This window comes from Chenopodium quinoa, unplaced genomic scaffold, assembly GCF_001683475.1.
Source record: "Chenopodium quinoa cultivar QQ74 unplaced genomic scaffold, ASM168347v1, whole genome shotgun sequence".
Classification (NCBI taxonomy): Eukaryota; Viridiplantae; Streptophyta; class Magnoliopsida; order Caryophyllales; family Amaranthaceae; genus Chenopodium; species Chenopodium quinoa.
The window spans coordinates 5809805-5819097 of NW_018743850.1; the positions used below are offsets into that span (position 1 = coordinate 5809805).

Sequence of the window (9293 nt, forward strand, 5' to 3'; positions counted from 1 at the left end):
ACACAAAAAAATTGTCTGATTTTGATTTTTTTTTTTTTGGCATGAATTTAATTGGAGGGGGGGGGGGAGTTTGAAAAAATATTAATCTTAATTTTAAGTATAATTTCTGTTGGCGGCCTAAAAAGTCCGCTATTATTGGTCCAAAATAATGAGTACTAGATTTTAGTCCGTTTGATGTACGTTTTTTTTAATATTTTATTTTGTATATTTCTTGTAATCTCTTAATATTTAACAATTTTTTTTTTGTGTTTTTGCTATTCTAATTTCTTTTTAACATAAATTTAATTGTTAAGTTTTAAAATTATTTGATTAATTATACTCTTATTCATTAGTTACTTATGCAGAATTTGAATTTGAAAAATTAAAATAAATTATGAAAATATTATCTCATTCATTAGATTTTTTAGATAAAATCATTAATGTCAATTTTTTTAATTGTTAATTAGTTTTTTAAATAATTTAAATCGTAATATAAAGATAATTAATTTTTTTAATAATTTAATCATAAGCTACTATTTGTTGTTTTTTTTACCTGCGCGGTTTAATTCTCAAACGTCATTTAGCAAATGGATTTTTTAATTCTATATTAAAATATAAATCTAATTTTTCATTGGCCAAAATAATACTTTCACGGTCTTAAATTGAATTTTTTAATTCTAAAATAAAATAAAAATCTAATTTTTATTAGTCGAAATAATAATTTCACACTCTTTTAAATAATTTAAATTTTAATATCTAAAGATAATTTTTTGTTCTTAAGAAAAAAAGATAATTTTTAGTTTTTAAAATAATTGAAAACATAATAGTTTACTACTTGTTGTAATTACGTACGTGGAAAAATTCTTAAATATCATTCGTCACTTTTTCTTAGGCTGCGAGTGAATTTTTTAATTCTAATTTAAAATACAAATCTAATTTTTAATTGGTCGAAATAATACTTTTATTTATGTGGCGCGCCGAATGCTCCCGAAAAATGTCAACTTTATTTATATACATTAGATTTGTAAAAAAAAAAAATTAGCCCGAATTGAAATTGAGCCAACCTTATTTGGCCCATAACAACCTACTCCCTGTGTTTCTTTTTATTCGTTACATTTTAACCTTGCACGTTTGCCAATGCACCTGTTTAACTATTAATATCTTCAATTGTATACTTATAAAAATTATAATAATTGAATATTAATAAAGTACTCGTTGAGACGAATCAAACAAGACCTCACATGATTATATTATGTCTTAGATATTAGGAATAAATTAGAAGATCCTCCAATTTTATAAATAGTGTCAAAAATCAAAACATAACCAATAAAAAGAAATGCATAAAGTACTTTTTTGCCAATGTCTAGCCAGCTCAATCCATGATCATGTCTAAGGTAGGTGCATCCAAAGGTATTAATTTTTTATTTGATATTTTTTGCTTATATTAGAATCTGCATACAAATATAGTATTATTATTCTATATCTTTATTTATGTATAAATTTAAATTATGAGCAAATAATATTTGGATATTATGCACTAAAACGACTTTAAAAAAAAGTTGATCTCACATGATTCTTGTAATCCTTGTATATAGAAAGTTAATTGAACATAAAAATTGATATAATATACAATACCAAAATAATACTTTTTTTGTCCAAGAATAATTGACACAGTCAAATTTAACACACATGACAATGCATTAGTTTGATCTTAAATATATATAACTAAATATTAGTAAAAAATATTATCTAGCTGATATTTTGATGCCGTATATTAATACATACTTCTTATTATTAACAACATATATTAACATTTGTTATTATTCCATTCTCAAAAAAACTATGGTCATAATAGTGAAAAAAGTCACACGCGTTAATTTAAATGGGACAAAGGGATTACTGATTGAATTATTTACAGGTCAATATCCCACTTCTGTCATTGTATGGTGCCAACAAGCAACATTTGATCTCCTTTATAACTACCATTGATACCACGTTTGATAGCTAACTAGCCAAATTTGCAACTTTTTAAAAGCAATTAAGCAAAAGGAATTTTTTTTTATTTAATTTTTTGGTTGTAAGTTTTCTACTTCATCCATTTTTAGGTTGCAAGTCTGTTTTTTACTTTGTATTTTTTAGTCAAACAAGTTGCAACAAATTAAACACGTACATTTACTCTCAAGCTCATATGTCCCGCTCACAAATTACATCCGAATTAGTTAAGTTGTCGTAACTAATTTGAATACATCAAAGAGAGTTTCCTCGAATCAACACCACGTTAAAGGACACTTTCAAATTATCCAAACAGCTCATCAGCCAATCCATATAGCTTGACTTATGCCCAACTAAACTTGTGATCCGACCCTCATACGACGTGCTTGTCTAACCTAAAACAATACTTGTAATAGTTGTAAATTGAGCATCATCATTTATTAGGAGTAATTGAAAGGGAAAAAAAATCAAGTGGTAAATAAAGGAAATTTACGTATGTACGTACGACTGTACGAGTAGTAATTAAAGTGGGTGATGCATGGATAACCGGCCAACAATAGTATGGTGCGCGCTTTTTACCGAGAAACCGTTGGAATTTCGCATGTCTAAAAAGGAAATTGTTAGACTGCTGACTATACCACTTCTGCCAATCTCAATCCTCTAGTTTCTTAGACTACTACGTGTCGATTTTTTATTTGATTTCATGCATTGTATTAGATTTAAGCCTTGTTTGATTCACATGAGAATTAAATTCCCATAAGAAATTGTATTTCATGGGAAGTTATTTCCCTAATGAAATTTCTAAGAATTTCCTATACTTCCTCCGTTTTTTTAATATCGCATCACTTGTCTTTTAGAGAAGTTTCACAAATATTGCATCACTTCCATTTTAGGACAAAAAATATCTATGTTCACACTGCAAATACCCAACATACCCTTACTTTTTCACACTTACTTTTTATTTTATCTTTACATTACATGGACAATTTTGTATTTTTACATTTATCTCTCTTACTTTTTACCACTACCAAATTTTGCCTCCAAAAGACCAAAACCCTTATGATGCAATAAAAAAAGAACAGAGGAAGTATTTGTTTGGTTGGCAATGTGGGAATTTAGAAATCCCATGAATTTTGATTGACCTAGGGGGGCTAGGTAATTTACTTCCTTTGTTTTGTGGGAAGTTGAAATTCCCATGAATTTCCACTTCCCTCATTTTTGTTTTTTTGTGTCAACCAAACAAAACTCCTCAATTTATCAAATCCCATGAATTTTCACTTCCAATATTTTATGTTGTCAACCAAACAAGGCCTTAGTTCGTCATAACAATATGGAATACACTCTCCGTATTTTATTACTTACTCCACTTTTCTTTTGCGGTCGTATTTTATTACTCGTTATATTTTCTTTTTTGGAAACTTTTAATAATATTTTACTATTTCCCTCCCACTAGTAATCCCCTCATATCATAATTTAATATTTTTCATATTCTCTCTCCTCTCCACTTATACTCACTTTTGTTTTTTTAGATTTTTTTATTCTTCAACCAACCCTACTTTCATCATATTTTATTATTTTTATTTTATTTCTCCTAAAATTTCGAATATGAAGAAATAGAGCAAGTAATAAAATACGAAGGGAGTACTAAGTCTAGTACAATGCATGAAGTAGTATAGACACGTAGGTTAGTTATGTATGAACAAATACATAACAATATTAAAATATAATAAAAGTACATTGATGAGAGATAAAAAAAAAAAGTAATATAGACCATATTACACGAGAAAAGAGAGAAAATAGTGATGAGATCACACTTTGACTGTACCATTAGAAGCTTACAAAATATCAATCGAATTTTTATTTAAATACTACTGATAGTGCATTTAGTTTTACTGAAAGCATGTATAGTATAACTGAATATACAATAGTATATTTGACCATCCGATGAGGGCCACACTCTAATTATACCACTAAGCTAGAAGCTTATAAAATACCAATGAGAGTGTATTTAGTACCACTACAAGCATATATTATACCACTGAATATATACAATGATATAATTTGATCACCCAATGATATCCCGTGAAATTTTGCGCAATTTAAAGTAAAATGACTGCGCTGCCCTTAATTATGTATTGTAAATGCCTCACTAGCCTCCCTCTGAAATCCCTCGAAAAACTATTCCTTGGTTTGAGTCATTTTATAATACTCTATTCATTTAAGTGCTCCATTTGATCAATATATTTAAATAGCAAAACTTTGATTGATAACGCAAAACTCTGATTGATAATATCTTTAAATAGCAATAATTATATATCATGAAAATTTAATCGTTGAAAATTATACATTGAGACGATTTTAACAAACAACCATATGAGTATATGACAACTATCTTTGATCTTATGTATAAATCATAAATATTGGTCAAATAAAATGGTATATATGAATAGTCATACAAGAACACTAAAAAAAAATATACAAAAAGAGTGCATAAATTAACATTGACTAACATACGAGTACTTCTTCGTTTTTTTTTTACTTACAACATTTTTGTGTTTCACGTTTATTAATACATAAGTTTAATCATTGATAAATTTAATTATGCATTTGTATGTTGTAAATGATAAAGCTTGAATATGTGACAATTTATTACTTTGTATAACCTTAAGCAACAAGGTGAGTTTTTCACCGTACATACATGGACATATTTATATTGGTCGTTTGAAATATGAATATCATATTATTTTAATGATAAACAATATAATCAGTTCATTTTTTCACATTATAATATGGACACAATTAGTCTTCTAGTATCTACAATGCAAATATAATTTTTGAAAATTTTAATCCAACATAAAATAAATATATTTTGAGAAACTATAAAATAATAATAAAAATTACATAAATGAAACTAAAAATTTGGTAAATAAAAAAAATGTTGATAAAACTATTTCATACCAAAAATAAAGTAATACTACCTCCGTTTTTTTAGTTGACACGTTTTGACTTTAGCACTATTCACTCACTCTCCTTTGACTGTGTTTTGTGTTGTATACATAATGAAAAATATAATCACGTGGGATCTTGTTAGATTCGTCATTATATATTTTTTTCAAAATATCAACTTTTTATAATTTTTGTTTATCGGTAATTAAAGATATTAATGGTTGAATTTGTGCATTGGAAAACGTGACTAAAAAAACGTGTCAACTAAAAAGAAACGGAGGAAGTATAATTTATTACTTGAAGAAAAATATGTCAAGTATGAACTAAATAATCATTATAGCATTATGGTAGTCATATTTCAAATGACCACTATTTAATTTTCAATACCTACATATACCAAACTTGTTTAGTTTATTAGATCATCTTGCTACCTTGTTCTCTAAGGCCCCGTTCTTCTGAGCAAAGTAGTCCGTAGATCAGGTGTAATAGTAGAGGCGCTTAATTATATCCAGTATAGTAGAGAAGAGCAAGGCTCAATAGAGAAGAGTAGATTTCAGCAGAGTAAAGCAGACCACAACATCTCAAAAGAACAAGGCCTAAATATTGTTTCAGCTATGACTTTTTTTTTCCTGTAAAAATCGCCGCTTAAATAAAAAGATAACACTGCTATTTTTATCGTGGATAGGTGTCGAGTAAGATTAACACTTACTAAAAAATATACAGTAAAAAAAAATAACAAATACTTGTATAACTAAACGTGTTAAAAGGTGCGAGTCATGAGTAGAGATGTCAATGGATCCAAATCCGACCCGGATCCGCGAACCCGTATCCGTTTTTGACGGATCTAAATCCTGAAATTTGGACCCATCGGATCCGGATCCGAATCCAGATCCACTGCTGAAAACGGATCTGTATCCGGATCTCACTCTGAGATTCGGATCCGGATCCGTCTACCCGTTTTTTAAAAAAAATATATATAAAATGCCATGTATAACAAATTGTGTCAGCGGAAATACTCCAAAGCCTAAAGAGTCCAAAACTCCAAACCCTAAAACACGACATTCCAGTATGGCAAGCAAAAATGGTATAACAATTAATAAGTAACTAATGAAGAAATATAAGGAAAGAAGAAATGAGTATTAAAAATTCGAAATGTCGTACCACGAGTAAGCACCTCGCACACCATGCATATTGAGAAATAAAATTTAGAAGGTGTTTGAATTGTCCTGGTGAAGATATGAAACAAAAGTTGAACATACATGTATTTAGGGGATAGAGTTATGCAGAGGGTGATTTTAATAGTTAGATTATTGATTTTGATATATACAAATATTGAGAATAATCAGAATATAAAATTTGCAAACTCAATGTATGGTTAAAATTTTCAACTATGATCTTTTGTTGTAATAGTTGTTGTTTTAATTATTATTATTATTATTATTATTATTATTATTATTATTAGTCAATATTAGTATATTTTATTTCTGATAAATTCCTCAACGAAACCTAATTTACTAACACATAAAAACATATCTATTATTCTTTATCAAAATATATATATATATAGGATTAGGATCATGTAAAAACAAGTCTTAGGGTAAAAACTGAAAACAATTAATCCTAGCCGTAGATTATAATCTAGCGGATGACATCTAATGTATATAACCTAATTTTCTCTCTCCTCCCGCGAAAACACCTTCTGTCTCCTCTGTTATTTTCTTCCTCCTCTTCCTTCTCTCTTCACTTTCTCTCTCCTAATTTCTCGACATTTTTTCCCCAATTTTCACGCTACTTTTTCAAACACCGCTTCAATTATTTTGATTTTTAGCAATTTCTCAGCTCTACGATCTATTATCAGGTGAGTTCTTTGTGGTAATTTCGCTATTTTTGCACGATTTGAGGTTATTAGGTTTCTGAAATTTTGTTTGCTGGAATTTCATGAGTATTTTTTTGTAGATTCAACCGGAAATTTAATGTCTATTGTGTTTTTCGTGTATGCTTTTTGTTTAATTTTGTAATTTTGCAAGTTTTTTTATTTATTTTTTCGATTTGATTTTTTTATTTTCAACTTAAGTTCGTTTTAGTAGGAGTATTTTTGCTCGAATTTCTACTTTTGTTGTTGTTCTTCATCTTCTTAGTAACACGATTTTTGTGTTTCTGATTTTAGTAAATTAAGTTTGGGTAATTTTAGTAACATGCATGTTTGATTATGACGAGATTTTGCGTGTTTCGTTCATCAATTTTGTTCGATTTCCAGTGCGATTTTGCGACTTTTTCTCATCAATTTTTTCGACTTTTTTCATCAATTTTGTTCGATATTGTTTGATTTTGCGATTTCCTGTTCGACTTTGTTCAATTTTGTTCGATTTCCTGGTTGATTTTGTTCAATTTTATTCACTCATTTTTTGCTTTCAATTTTTTTGATTTGTGGGTTTTTGCAGGTGAAATGTGGGAATTATGGAGAGGTGACAGAGAAGGAGAGTTATGTGATGTTGGGAGAAGTTGTTCCTATCCCTAAGAGTCGTGGCCAGGCTAATCTTGTTCAGAAGGTTTATATCTATTACTCTCTGATAATATGTTGTTCTATTCTGATTTGATTGTGCTCGCTCTATTTGAGATTTAGTTGTCGCATTGATAGTGTAATTTGAATGAGTAATGTTACAATTATATTTGAATGGAGGTAGTATTTTGGCACTATTGATTGGTTTTGTCAGTGTTTATTTCTTTTTTTGGACTAATTTCTTGCCATTTAGTTTCATGAGGGTTTTAGCATTATATTGACTATTTCTTGGTTATTGTAGTGATTGTAGTTATGTGTTGATCAATGAATCATATGCTGCATTTATCTTACTGTAAATGTTACATGGTTATTGTAGTGATTGTAGTTATGTGTTGATCAATGAATCATATGTTGTATTTATCTTACTGAATGTTACAAAAATGTGTGTTATCTGTAAGATGATCAGTGTTTATGAAGTCTATTTCTAGCGTGTCTTATAGTGAAGGAAAGTGTTTTAAAGTTTTTGAGAACTTGTGGGTTCTAGGATCTTTGAACTTTCATCTTTTATGTTTAGTGATGATCTTTCGTCAATTTGCTAGAAGCGAGTTGAATACCCCTTAAGCTTCTTCATCCATTACAGGAGTATTGAACATGTATTAAGGATTATGAACACCAGGGTTGCAAACTGGAAATTTCTCCTCGTTGTTTTGATACCTATCTGATTTATTGAACTGTTCAACATGATATAGCGTTTAAGTTTGGTATGAAACTTCTGCAATTCTGTTATCTTAGGATTATTTGCTTAGGAATTAGGACTTGTTTAATATGTTTCTTCCGGATGTCAATTGATGGCCTTGTATTGGCACTTGGGGAATGGTTTATGATAGTGTATTGATGTTGTACTAGTACTTCTGCTCTGGCTCTTAGAATTCTTTTTTTTTTATCTATTGTTCAGTCATTTGCTGTACTGATTCCATCTTTTTCAATAATAGTGTGCCCGTTCAAGTGATATATGGCTTACGTTGTTGCTATATCTGTATTGACTAAGCCTTGAATAATGTCCTGCAGCTTATAGAATGTGTTTGATGCTTTGATATGTATGAATCACGTGTTGCATTTCTGCATTTTGCTGGTTTACACTTAATTGACATTTGATGCCTGAATTATATTACAATGTATAAATTTTCTGTGAGCTGTTAACTTTGTTCCATTCCAGCTATTAAAATTCTGTTGCTTTTTGTGTGTTATTGCCTTCTAAATTTTGGATTTTCTTACATTGGTAATGGTGATAGTTACATTGTGTTTTTGGCTTGTTGCTAATCAATTACCCTTTCATTATTTCAGTGCAAGTTCTGTGGCAGGGAGGGTACTATTACAATGTTACCAAAATCTGGCTGCTATCTAACAGGTGATGACTGATTGTGAAGCAGGAAAGTTTGTCCGTTTGATGAGCTTTGACTGCCGGGTTTGGAGCCAGTGGACTACTCCTTTGGTGGTGACAAGGAGGAACAGCAGAAATTATCTTATGATAAGGAGCAGCAGGAGAAGTTATCTGATGACAAGGAGGCCGAAGAAGGAGAAGTTATTTGATGATAGTTACCTTACTTTTGTAAATAGTGACATCTATATAAATGTGGTCAATGTTGTCAAAATTTATATAATTACCTTATTTTTATATATAGTGACCTTCGTTATTTTTATATATAGTGGCTTCTGTATAAAAGTGGTCAAAATTGATATAGTTACCTTATTTTTGTATATAGTGACCTTTATGTAAATATGCTCAAAATTGATATAGTTACCCTATTTTTGTATATAGTGACCTCTAAGTAAATATTCTAAAAATTGATATAGTTACCTTATTTTTGTATATAGT

At 29.2% G+C, this 9293-nt stretch overlaps 1 pseudogene; it reads left to right on the top strand.

Moving 5' to 3' along the window:
• Positions 1 to 7298: 7298 nt before the first annotated feature.
• On the top strand, positions 7299 to 9007 carry LOC110685713 (annotated as a pseudogene).
• Positions 9008 to 9293: the final 286 nt, after the last annotated feature.